Source organism: Etheostoma cragini, chromosome 7 (genome assembly GCF_013103735.1).
Source record: "Etheostoma cragini isolate CJK2018 chromosome 7, CSU_Ecrag_1.0, whole genome shotgun sequence".
Taxonomy (NCBI): domain Eukaryota; kingdom Metazoa; phylum Chordata; class Actinopteri; order Perciformes; family Percidae; genus Etheostoma; species Etheostoma cragini.
In genome coordinates this window covers 24,323,850-24,336,742 of record NC_048413.1, presented here as the reverse complement: position 1 = coordinate 24,336,742, position 12,893 = coordinate 24,323,850, and the positions used below count along the sequence as shown (strand labels likewise).

The window sequence follows — 12,893 nt, the reverse complement described above, 5'->3', positions numbered from 1 at the left end:
GGTGTGTAGCCACGCCCTAAAGCATACCATTATCTGTTTTCTGTCTAATTAAAATAAATGGGACCATAATATACTAAATGATCTTTATGCTTTATTGAAGAAGACTTGAAACTAGCGATTAAGACCATTTACTCCTTATTAAAATGATTGCTGAGGTAAAAAGAATGCATTTTTAAGGCACAGCCGCATTGGCTTCACTTTTTTATGGAGTGAACCAGACTTCCTGTTTCCACAAACTTCCTGTTTCTAGGCTAAGCTAAGCTAATTGACATCTAGTTCTATACATAGGGTTAGGAGTTAGGGTTAGGGTTAGGGTTAGCCTAACCCTAACCCTAACTGTATGGTCAAATACAAAAATGCAAACTTTCACTTGCTCTGACAACATTGCCATTTGGTTGGTTAGCTTTACAGTGATTCCTACAGAGATACAACTTGTTTGCTTGTTCATTAGGCATCATCTGAAGCAGTTAAAGTGAAAGGCTTACCATCGCACTTTGTCTTTTTAATTAACAGCTTCTTTAATTCCATCTTCCATTACCACAACACTTTTTCAATCTATCTCCCCCTCTATCCTCTTCAACTCTCCCATTTCTGTCTTCCGCTCCAAACCTTTCTTTGCTTCTTTTTAAACTTGGCAAGCAAACAGGTCTCATGAGGTTTTCCAGAGATCTTGCTCACGGAAATGTCAGTTTGGTACATATTCTGCAAGTGAAGAAAGACATGAATAAGAAAAAGGAGGAATTAGATGTCCCGTTCACAACCTCACATTTATTTATCCCTGATTTGAGTCTATTACCTACCGTTTCTGACTACCCTGATAAAACATTTCCAGAACAAATTACAAATTCTTCAACCAGATAAAACATTTTATTTTCCCCCGCAGGTTGAAGTTAAAAGTGGTACGTCTAAATATTTTTGTAGCTGATAAGATTATTGCCATGTTTAAGGGTTACATCACTTGTGCCCATAGACATACACCCTTAGGTCAAGGAAAGCCTGTTGGATTATAGTATTTGACAGTGATCTCATTGGGAGGAAGGTGCTGGGTTGTACAAACTGACATCATCATTTTGGAAAGATTTTCCAAACATTCTTGTTATTGTTTCATTAACTAACAAACTTACAATTTCTTTGAGACCGGTGTACGTCATGTTATCTAATTTTATCAACTCTGGGTGCAGATAATCACACTACTCAGGAAGAAAAACATGTTTTTTATTCACCTTAATCTTTCAATTGATTTCATCCAATCTCTCATTTCTTTAGCATGTCTGTTTGTTGTTGTCTGACATGCCCAGGCTTCGGACAGGGCTTGTTCTCTGCGGTTCGGAGACAGCAGACAGTGATCTCATCTTGAAGTTGGGTCTGCATTATCCAGCAACCTGCCTAATTCTAAGATTGGGTGAGGTCCCATAAAACTGTTTGTCTTAGGTGTAGACAAATGTCCTTTTGTCTCCATAATTCATGGGATAAGGGAAGGCTGTGAGTACCAATTTGGAGATTTCAAGGGTTTCCATGTAGGAGGTAACTGGTTTGAAAAACATGTTCCCAGGATAATCCTGTCCAGTGATGAAGATGAATGAGAAAAAGCTAGATACCTATAACATAACTAACAACAGACAATGCATGTTGAGGTGAGAAGCCAGAAAAAGTCAAAGTGGATCCTTGACCTTCTACTATTATTCAAGTGAAGAACAGAGAAAGGCATCTGGTCATGAGTGGCTCATTGTGAGTGAGGCTGTAGTTAAAGCGATTAAATGACTGCACCTACTATGGAAAGTGAATTAGAAAAAAGTGACTACTGTAATAGGTTTACCTGAGTTGAACAAAACCATTCAAATTAACAAAGTGAGCAGCAACCATCTGGAAAACAAAGTGGAGCATTGAGCAGCTACAGAGTCAGATATTTCCCCCAGGAGTGGTGGAGACTAAAAACAGAGCAAAAAGAACAGTGCAAATTGGACTCTCATGAGATGGACATAAACACTCTGAATGAATGTTCAAATAGTAGGTAGTTTTTGGTGGGTGCCTCAGTCAACCGTAATACTACTTTTTTTCTGCCACATGGCATTGCATCCCGCTCAGTTGTTTTTAGTTTGAAAGTTTTGACCATGGTAACAACTCTGGGATAAACCACAAATTCATCACTAACATTACCTATATAGACAACTAATCTAATGGTCATTTAGCGAGCTAACACACCCCTGTCTTCTGCCTCAGCCTCCCAGCGCCGCAAGGCTTCAGTCGGGATGAGAGCTGACAACAACCCCAGGGACACATCCACAGTCAGCCCCCAGCCAACTAACCGGTCAGCCAGTCCGGTCAGCACTTAACTCCGGTGCTAAGGACGCTAACGGAAGTTTAGTGAACCGTCGGGAAACAGACCCAGGCACCCGAGTCAGAACAGCGACCATTCGTAATGTTACACCTCCGTCAGCGTTAACGGTGCCCCCTCTTTTGCTTTTAGCCGTCTTTACAATTAACTAAATTTAACCAGAAGGACTGATACCACTAATAATTTAAAGATGTGGTAGAATCAGATCTGGATGGGAAGAATAACTCTGAGAGTTGGAAGGGGTGTGTCATGATTCTGCCTTCTCAATCCGTTACACAGTTTCAAGGAGCTGAGTGTCGCGATTTCGGCTTAATTTAGCATATTATTACAGCCCTATTAAATAGGCAATTGCTTTTCCTGTGTGGCCAAATGCTAATATCAGCATGATAACATGCTCACAATGACAATATTAACATGCTGATGTTAAGAAGGTAATTTTGGCCACTATCTAAGTTTAGCATGTGAGCATGATAATATTTGCTAAATAGCACTAAACACAATTAATGAAATAAATGTTGAAATACTCCATTTTACTTAAAACAAAAAATGTCAACCTCATGATCGCGCTAGATGAAATGTCAAGAGATCAGCAAAGAATTAAGAATTCATTCTCTACCAATCGGGACCATGATTGTTTTAAAATTGAGATGTTTCAGTCTGGAAAGTGGTAGACCAACAGACAGGCCAAAAAACCAAAAGGCAGCATAACTTTAATATGTGGATAAGTGTTTCTTCTACTTCTTCATTTTCATCAGACATCTGGTTCTGTGTTTTGGGCTTTGGTGACTTGAAATGGGTTGGATGATTTGTTGCTGTGCATCAAACCGAAAAGCTGAAATGTCAATGCTGTCATGTCTATTTTACAGTTAGACACATTTTGCGTCAGAAGCAAACTCAAAACAAGATTATTCCTTTTACACTCTCCTAGTGGGGAGCACCCCACCAAGCTGAATTCACCACTCTGCTCTTATAAGGCTTGTTAGTGTAGTCTATTTGGCATCCTAAATTGAGCACAGAGAAGGATGTGATGATCTGTATGCAGAGGTGAGCCAACTCTCCAAAAGGCTCACCAGATTAGGTGAAGTCGGGACAAAACATTAAAGGGTCAACTCAGTGAGCTCACTTGACAAGATGCCTTTAAAATGAGATCACTGAAGGAGTCCCCCTTACATAGCCTCATTCCTCATGTGTCCAGAAGCACAAAACTCGCCCCAAAGACCACACAAAGTCCAGAGCGCTATTTGGCCTGCTTATGTAAGAACACAGCATTTGGGCCATTAATAATAGTTTATAGCTTTTTAAGAGGCTGTGATCAGCTTTTTGTAATCAGTTGTAATTTCATTGAATTTCCTGTCACTCTCTGTGTCTCACGCTCTTATAAGTTGCTCATCGTTTTAAGCATGTGGTTGCACAGTATGATTAGGGCATTGAAAAGAGGAACAGATCAGTACCTAGTTGTGGTTTTACCTCAGATAAGCCTATAACTATTCATGTTATCCCATCAAGGTAATCTCCCGGTCCATAAACATTTGCCAGAACAGATAAAATCACTTGTTTTACAATGTCTCTTGTATCCACATGCCTGCCCTGTATAAGATTAGTTAATAATTACCAGACCTGAATTAAAGAGACCCTGAAGGTCTCATTGTTTACCTTACTGTAACTGCTTTCAAAGGTCTTCAGATCACAGATTTGTGCACTTAAATGCAACGACTGCTTTTTTACGCCGACCCATCCAATCTCCCTCATTAGTCACATTAGTTCTTTCCAAAGCTCCCGTGCTGACCTTGAGCAACCTTTTGCAACAGTACAACTCCATATGGGTGAGAGATAAAGGCCAGATTCCCACTAGCAGCGAGCAGTGAATGGCCTTTTTTGGTCATTTCCCAGTAACCTGAGGCCAATAAGCCAGCTGCTGGGAAGAACTCTGTAGACTCAGCACTGAGCTGCGTTAATGCTGCTTGACCTACCACTGGCAAACTCTATCGGCATGTGCTCTCTGAGAAAAACTATTTTGGAGATTTGGATCAAAGAAATAGTTCCTGATGATTAAATTAGGATTTATAAAACAGTAGATTTTCTCTCAAGGGGCATGCTTTGTTGTATCTTGTGTAATGTCTTTGGCAAATGATGTTAAATAGATAGGACCAGGCTTTTGTGGTTTTCTCTGGAACTCCACAGACACAAGGGGGGAGTGAAGCGCTGATATTTGCAAATAAAAACTATGTAAACTGGATTTTGACTGCAGGGTCCTATTAATAACGTATTAACTGTTCCTCATCCGTCTCAGAAATGAAAGTCGTGTCAGAGAAGAGTGTGTTGCCTTCTAGCACTTGAAATCACACAGTACATCCTGTATAGCACTTCCAGAAGAAAGAAACAGACTGTGGCAATTCCTGTCTTTTAGTCATTGCTAAAAGTGGCTCCCTTGGGGAGATCACTTCCACTGTAGAGGATGTGCTAAAGAATAGGGGAAAGGGTGGACATTTACCACAAGATGTTGATAGATATTATTATTTGACCCAGCTGAGGTAGTCCCACGCAAATTGCAAATAAATACAGTACATTCCCATGTCAACATTTCACAAACTAACTAGAACCTAGAATTTGACGTAAACTGGGAAATAATAGAAGAAGTTAAAGGGCAGAGGTCCGTTGGTGTGTCTACTACAGGAGTTAAGAAGCTCTCCTGCATGACTGGTCTGCTGAGGACTGTGATGGGTTTTGTCATGCCCCCATACTTTGTAAGGTTATGGGGAGGTGTCAGTGTGATGACAGACTCTGGCCGGCCTCTTTAACACTGTAGATTGACCGTTAGGCACGATTGGATACAAATGCAGAAACAAAAGGACAAGACAAGATGGGACACACACTAACGCTTGTCTAGATTCAGTTACATTAGCATCACACAATCTCACGTGTTTCTTGTCATGTTACCATGGCAACCGAGTAAACACAGCGCAACAGGATCCCTTAATGAACCTAACCTTTGACCCACAGCTGTACAACCAGCAACTGATTCATAGCTGCCCGTTTTTCTCTGTGTCTTTCGTTTTGTTTCCACTCAATAGACAAATAATCCTAAAACATCCTTGGTAAACACTGATGTCAAGCAATGCTTTTTTCTTTAAATTAGAAAAGAATGCCTTCATTGTCCTAATACACAAGTACTGTACCTGTGCAATGAGATTAAAGAAACCCCTTTCAGTGTTGACACGAACTATAAAAATATAAAGTATAGGTAGTGCAGAAAAGAAGGAAAGGGTTGACCTGGTGATTTCTTTATCTTCTAAGAATATATGGGCAAGTAGAAGGTTTGATAGAGATACCTCTTCAGGAGTGGAATGCGGAGCACACCAAGGGCTTTTACAAAGAACAAAAAACAACGAGCTCTTTAGAATGATTAAATACTGGATTAGTGGCCAAACCAGTCCCTAATTCCTCTAGACCACCAACAACAGCATTGCCTCAAAATGACGCTACTACTGTGTTCTTTGTCATAGTGAGCTGGGAACTTACTAGTTCTAATGTTGGGTAACTGTGTGCATGTCCTACATGTATTTAACAAACTCCCAGGAAGACTAAAGGACAACAAAGGGTGTTTGGTTGGTCAATCAGTCCAACACTTTAGTCTGTACCGAAATGTCTCAACTATTGGAGGCGTTGCCATGGAATTTGTACAGACACTCATGACATCCCCAGAGGATAAATCCTACTGATTTGGTGTCTTTTCCAAAGCGCCAACATGAGGTTCACGTTTGTGGTTTTAAGTGAAATGTCTCGAAAACTATTGGGTGGATTGCTGGGAAATTTGGTAGAGACAGTCATGTTTCCTTTGGAATTGTTAGAACTTTGGTGACTTTTGGTTTTCATCAAGCGCCATCATCAGGTAAAATTTGCAACACAAATGACATTCCCATCAGCCTCAGCTATACTTTAGTGTTAATCGGCAAAGAGTCTGGATCAAGACATTTTCCGGATAACATAACAACATAACATTAACACAATATTTGGCAGTGGATGTTCATTTCGTGTAACAATAACAAACTTAGAGCTACTAAGCAACACTACGCTAAAATTTGGATTGTGCAATGAGGCAGAGCTGCTTGGTTTCTGTCAGGGATAAATTGTAAAGATGTATGAAGAATATGTGTAACGTTACGGCATTTACTGTCTAACCGGGACTGATTGTGGCATTGAATGCTGTGGACAAAGTAACATTACACAGGGAGATACACTGGTAAGAGGAAATTAAGTTTAACTATGTATTCAGCTAATTTAAATTGTTTACATCACTGTGTGAATAGTTAACTTCTTTACATTTCGGCCAACACGTCTTCCTCTTTTGCTCCTCACGTGGACTGTTTCTCTCACCTGATAGCGCTGTTTATTGACTAATTATTTAGCTACCGTATCAGGATTTTGTTGTATTTAGAGCATACATCTTTGAATCCAATATGATTTAGAAAACCTTTCCCTGAACAATTGCCAGTTTGCCAGTTTTTAGTTGCATAAGTTTAACAATTTAATACTTGATGGGCCGATCGCTGTAATTTATTTAACAGGGGCTGTACTCATATTCAGTTCCTTAACATAGCGACAAACACGTATTTCTATGTAAAAGTAGAGTGCAGTAATGGTGTCCTGAGCAGAGAATGAAGTCACATACTGTTCTTTGTTCTGATAGTCGTGCGAAAAAGTAGGTATTTCACGTATTTGGGAACGGACTGTGACAGCCATGTAGCGACGATCCCACCCAGCTGTTTGTGTTTTTTTAGTATTTTAATTGCAGCTCCTTTAATACCTATCCATTACTTACTTCCATTCCTTACTTTTATGACACATCCTTTCTAAAGACAGAATGGGGCTAAACATATTCCCATCCAGCCTGTTGGGAATGTAACCAACTAACAACAAGACATGTTGTTCTGTGGGAAACTAGAAAATAACCAATGATTCACCAGCTCTTTGGAGACCTCGTTCCCCTCCATTAACCATTACAAAGACGCCTCAGTAGCTTAACTTCTAAAGTCCCACCCCTTGTGTTCCTCTTTCTCACTCTGCCTTATTTACTGACATTTAGATTTCACACGGTGAAACAAGACAAAGCTTCTTAAGATTATGTTACACGGGTCTTTTGTATTCTTGCCAAGGACAGAAAAGGAGCCATGCAGGTATGCCTGCGTGTTTTTGTGTTTATGTGTCACACTTGAGGGGCACGTTGGTAGGGGGTCATTCCAACCATATCTGACTCGCCCTTCCTGTATTGGAATTCCTCCCATTGAAATATCGCTTTTCTATTGGCTGTCATTAAAAAAACAACAACATCAAAATCTAAAAATAGTTTTAATTGGTTTTATCTATTTCTTCAAACAAACCGTTTTTGTTCTGTGTTGGCATTAGGAGAAGATTAAAATGATTTAAAAAATACACAGTATGAGTTTATAGAACACAAAACAAAGAAAGATTGTTTTTTTAAATAAATTATTCATTTTTTAAGAAAGTATTTGAGAAAGGGGGTAGCTTTCAAAAGGCCCTGCCAGATTCAAATTCATATTTTGGGCCCATCAAAATATACTCCAAGAATGTCCCAAAATTCCATACATTTAGCATAGTCTTTCTGCTTACTCTAGGGGGCTTTTAGATAACTAACCTGCCTGAAGAAGGAATGCACTTCCCCTTTTAAAATGTCTTTGGGGGAAATGTCTTGTGTTGCATTGTTAGTCACTTCCAGAGAAAATAATATTTACTTGGTTATTAACTTCTTGCTTCTTACTTTTTGCAAAGCTCTCGATCTACCGGGCAATTTTCGTTCCTACCCTCATGGTCATGAAAGCTGGGTCATGACCAAAAGAATGAGATCCAGGGTACAAGCGGCCGAAATGGGTTTCCTCAGGAGGGTGGCTGGTGTCTCCCTTAGAGATAGGGTGAGATGCTCAGTCATCCGAGAGCAGCTCGGAGTAGAGCCGCTGCTCCTTCGCGTCGAAAGGAGCCAGTTGAGGTGGTTCGGGCATCTGGTAAGGATGCCTCCTGGGCGTCTCCCTAGGGAGGTGTTCCAGGCACGTCCAGCTGGGAGGAGGCCTCGGGGAAGACCCAGGACTAGGTGGAGAGATTATATCTCCAACCTGGCCTGGGAACGCCTCGGGATCCCCCAGTCGGAGCTGGTTGATGTGGCTCGGGAAAGGGAAGTTTGGGGTCCCCTACTGGAGCTGCTGCCCCCCGCGACCCGATACCGGATAAGCGGATGAAGATGGATGGAAGGATGGATATTAACTTCTTAAAGCCATGATCTTAAAGCCTTCTTAAAATGTATGCTCCTATGGTGTTTAGGAGGTACATTTCATACAACTGAGGACCATTTGACTCCAAATGAGGAGAGATTGATGCCACCTGGGTTAAAATGGCACTAATTCCTTTGACCCGCCCTGATTGGCCACAGACAACAGGTGACAGGGTATAAAGTGTTTTGGAAGACAGAAAACTGGTGGGTCTGTTTTGTTTTCCTCTCTCCTTGAAAGTGGAGGACGGCCAGTGTTTTGTGTTCCTAGAAGGTTTTCTCTCTCACACTAGTTGTTTGCAAATGACCCAAACAACCCAATGCAATTGTTAATATTTCTTCTTTTCCTTTTTTTGGCTGGTCTGAATCATGTTTTTTTTTTAATTTGTTTTTTTAATAAATGGAAAAAAATATAGTAAATTACAGAACAAACCTGTTTTGATGAAGCTCATTTTTGAATGCATATTTTGATTGTATGTTATCTAAGTTTTGCTTAGTCAACAACAAAACTGTTTACATACTTACTGTATGTTTTGTATTGTGTGAAAATGACGTTCTGTCACTCACAAAATATAGAGTTTTGTACAAATATATCTAATGTTCCTTGGTCCCTCTGTCATTTGGGCACAGTACTGAAACTGTTATATAATAATAATGTAGTTAGCATACCCCCTCTATATCCTGTGCGGATTGGTGTTATAATGAGCTGTGGTTGGGTCTACAAGCCAGGTAAACAGAAATATTTTATTTATTTATTTATTTACAAATACCACATTGACCGCTGTTAATTGGAGTGATACCTACGAGGCTGCCATTTTGGGAGGGACAAGCTGCGCCTCTCATGGCATGTATGTCTATAATGGCAAGAGGTCTATCCACAATTCAAATCATTATTTCTAGTCAACTTTTGAAACAATTTTCAAGGGGTTTACTTTTTTTTTAAATAAACGCTAGACATGTATTAATGACACTGAATATTTTGTTAAATCAAAATTTAATCATAATTGCTGGCTTAAATCCAAAATACCTTATCTTGTGTTTACAGTAACCCTTAGCTACCCTTAGTAAGGCTTAGCTTAAAGCTATAGTGCCCCCATGAGGAATTCTAATGAACAAGAAAACTGTTGGATGCGACCACATAATGCAAGCCTTCCGGGATTGCGTAAATCCCCCCACCCCCATCTCCTCCTCCACATAGTTGCTAATAGCCAAGGAGGACACGAAGGATTGAAAAAACATGATGGCATTTTTCAACATGGGGCTCTCCGGGGATTAACTGGCCTGCAGTGGCCACTCCAGGAGCTGCAGTACAGCACAACACAGCACAGTACAGCACATCTTGCTGCTATATTATTAATCAGTTAAAGAATGTTTTACCTGACATAAGATAGCATTAGCTTAATTTCGTATCAGGACAGTGACTGAACTTCATGTTCAATCAAAAAAAGGACTAACGATACTTCTTGTGAAATTAAATTCAACACGTTTGTAACAGAAAAATATTGCACAATACCATTTTTTTAACTGTGAAATTCTAATTCATGTTGCATACTTTTGATATTTTTACATGGACATCAAAAAGCAGCAAAAAAGTCCCATAACGTATAGGTCTTTTTTTTATGAGTGTTCATGGTCAGAACGAGGTATATGGTATCTGGACTGATAATTGTATCCTGACAGGTTTTCTATTCTAACCACAGAGCAGAGAAGTTTTAATCATTTACCCTTTGCTCTGGAATGTGTCATAGTTACTCATTGAAAAAATGTCAAGGTTAATGAAACTGCTTTGGATAATGTGATCAAAAAAGGGTTGCTTGTCTTAAAGGGGAAACCAGAATCAGCTCTGTCCTTTCACAACGATCTTAGGCCAAGCTTGGTGCTTTTAACTTGTTCAATTCCGCTTTGGAGAAGAATTCTGCAAAGAGTGGTTTCAGGGTGGATTTAGCCTAAATGCTGCACGGCTGTATTTTTAGCTGAGCATAGGCGGATTCCTGAATCCTTTGGGTGTACAGTTTGCGACTTTCTGGTCACCAAGTTCATTTGGTTAGTTTCCACAGAAACCAGACGAATGAGTCACCCAACAAGTACTACCAATTCAGCTTCAGTTTGGGATTGATTTCCATCTCTCTCTCTCTCTCTCTCTCTCTCTCTCTCTCTCTCTTTCTTTCTTTCTTTCTTTCTTTCTCTCTCTCCCTACTTTACAGGACTGGAAAATGAAAATGTGGAGAGAAAACAGTGGCTGGATGGTGGCACACTGCCAAGTTCTGTTCTTACTTAATCTGCCCTCTGTGCCTTCTCCACATATCTGCTCTCCCACACTCCTGTTTTCCCTCTTTTCATCTATCACCCTCTTTTAATGTCTTACTTTTCTCACTCACTTTCCCCTTTTTTTCCCACCCTCTTGTGCACCTTTTTTCTGTGGCTCTCCACTGCCCTTGAGCTCCACAACTCATAGCACATTGGCAGCTCAAAATAGTGGCGAGACTTCCAGTAACCGTTCAAAAAAAAGAGTAGATTTTCTGTTCCCAGAAGTCATTTAAGTTTGCAGTATGTTTACTAATCTGTCATGTCTTGGATGTTGTGAGAAGCCAAAGATCTGATTTTGGCGAGTCATGTTGTCAGTGAGCAAAGCATTTAAGCGCCACTGTTTGGATTTAGATTGCGGCTTTAGATTATGTCTGTTTGTCAGAGAATAGAATAGTTTATTCTGCCAATTAGGGTGAATTGACTGCATCTTTAATACATTTTTAGTTTTTTCCACAAGTGTACTTCCGTTCTCGTGTCACTGCTTTCATTTCTCTCCGGTAACGTTCCCATTACTTTATCCCGCCCTTTGCTCTTTCTGGGTTAATGTCTCCCAAACTTGTCTTGCACACACACACACACACACGCACACACACACACACACACACACACACACCACGCCCTTCTCCTTCCACCACTGGTCCCTCGCTTCTCCCAGTCCCAGTGACTTGTGGGTACTGAATAACCGACTGATTCACACCCAAAAGATGTGTGGGATAAAGGGAAACATTGTGAATGTGTGTCCATGTGTGACAGAGAGAGTGAGAGATGATTCATGGTGTATCTATGTGGAGCCTGTTAACTGTTTTACTAGGAAAAAGAAAGAAAGTGATAAACGGTGGCCGCTGGTCTAGTGACTGACTTACATCTGAATGAACTCCTACTTTCCAGATAGTTTAGCTGCTGATAACGATTTAAAGGCCGCTTTTTGTTAACATTAGATAAAATTATCTAGATTTGCTTGCAACACTCGCTGTTCACTTTTTGCAACATATATCTGAGACTTGGCTGCAAACAAACACATTAAGAAGCACCACTCTTACAGATTATAGAACCATCAGCCACCATCAACTTAAAGTGCTTGTTTCTGGGGGAAATCCATTTTATGGAGCAAACAATCCTGTAACGGATCCTGTAGTGTTTGACTCCCTGTCAGTTATGTAGTGTGTGACCAACCACAATGACGGCCCGACTCCCCCCCCGACACAAGACTGCCAATTGAGTAGTGTGAACAGTACAGCGCTCTGACGGCTTTGAAAGTTGTGTAGCTTAGCCTTTAGATTCTTTGTTGATTTATGACTAAGCAAAGTGGATCCTCAGAGGGCCTCCCCTCTCCATGTGGGGATGCAGACATTGTTCAGCCAGCTCTTTGTTGGGCCTGAGGAATTACAGGCATGCAGCAAACACATGCACTTATGTCTCTCTTTTCCCTTCATCTAATCTCCGTATATCTCCTATATCTGTCTGTCCCCCCATCCCTTTTTTCCACTCTTTCTCAGGAATTCTCTTTCTCTCTGGTCTGTCTGCACAGCTTCTGTCAGTAAGGCCAGAATTTGGATGGTCTGGCTCCAGGGGGTGGCGGAACCCAGCTGCAACCAAAGCTCAGTGTTACGGGGGAGAGCTTTACAACTTCACCCACAATAACAGATAGCGAGACTGGCACAAGGGGCCGCTCATAGCAGACCCACTGTCGCACACACACTTTACACAATAACAACGGTTGGGCATGCACAGTTACACTAGACGCTGGCACAAATCATAAACTATTACTTGTTTCACATGCAGTTGGGAAACCGCTATTGATTTGAGTCTGGCAGAGTGATTAATGGTGCTGTCTGGAATGTTGCAATTGAAAATGTCCAAAAACCACAACGTTGGGATGATGAATACTGGATTTATTGGTAAAGGTTAAGTTCAGAATGTACAATCATCCCCAATTATCCAAAAATGTCCGAGCCAATTACCAAAATCTGTTGC

General features: G+C 40.6%; 1 long non-coding RNA gene across 1 annotated transcript; it reads left to right on the top strand.

Annotated features, from left to right (window-relative positions):
• Nucleotides 1–1,862: 1,862 nt before the first annotated feature.
• Nucleotides 1,863–11,748, top strand: LOC117947252. Its single transcript, XR_004657195.1, has 3 exons — nt 1,863–1,921; nt 8,235–8,242; nt 11,738–11,748. It is a non-coding gene; the product is annotated as an uncharacterized LOC117947252 (long non-coding RNA).
• Nucleotides 11,749–12,893: the final 1,145 nt, after the last annotated feature.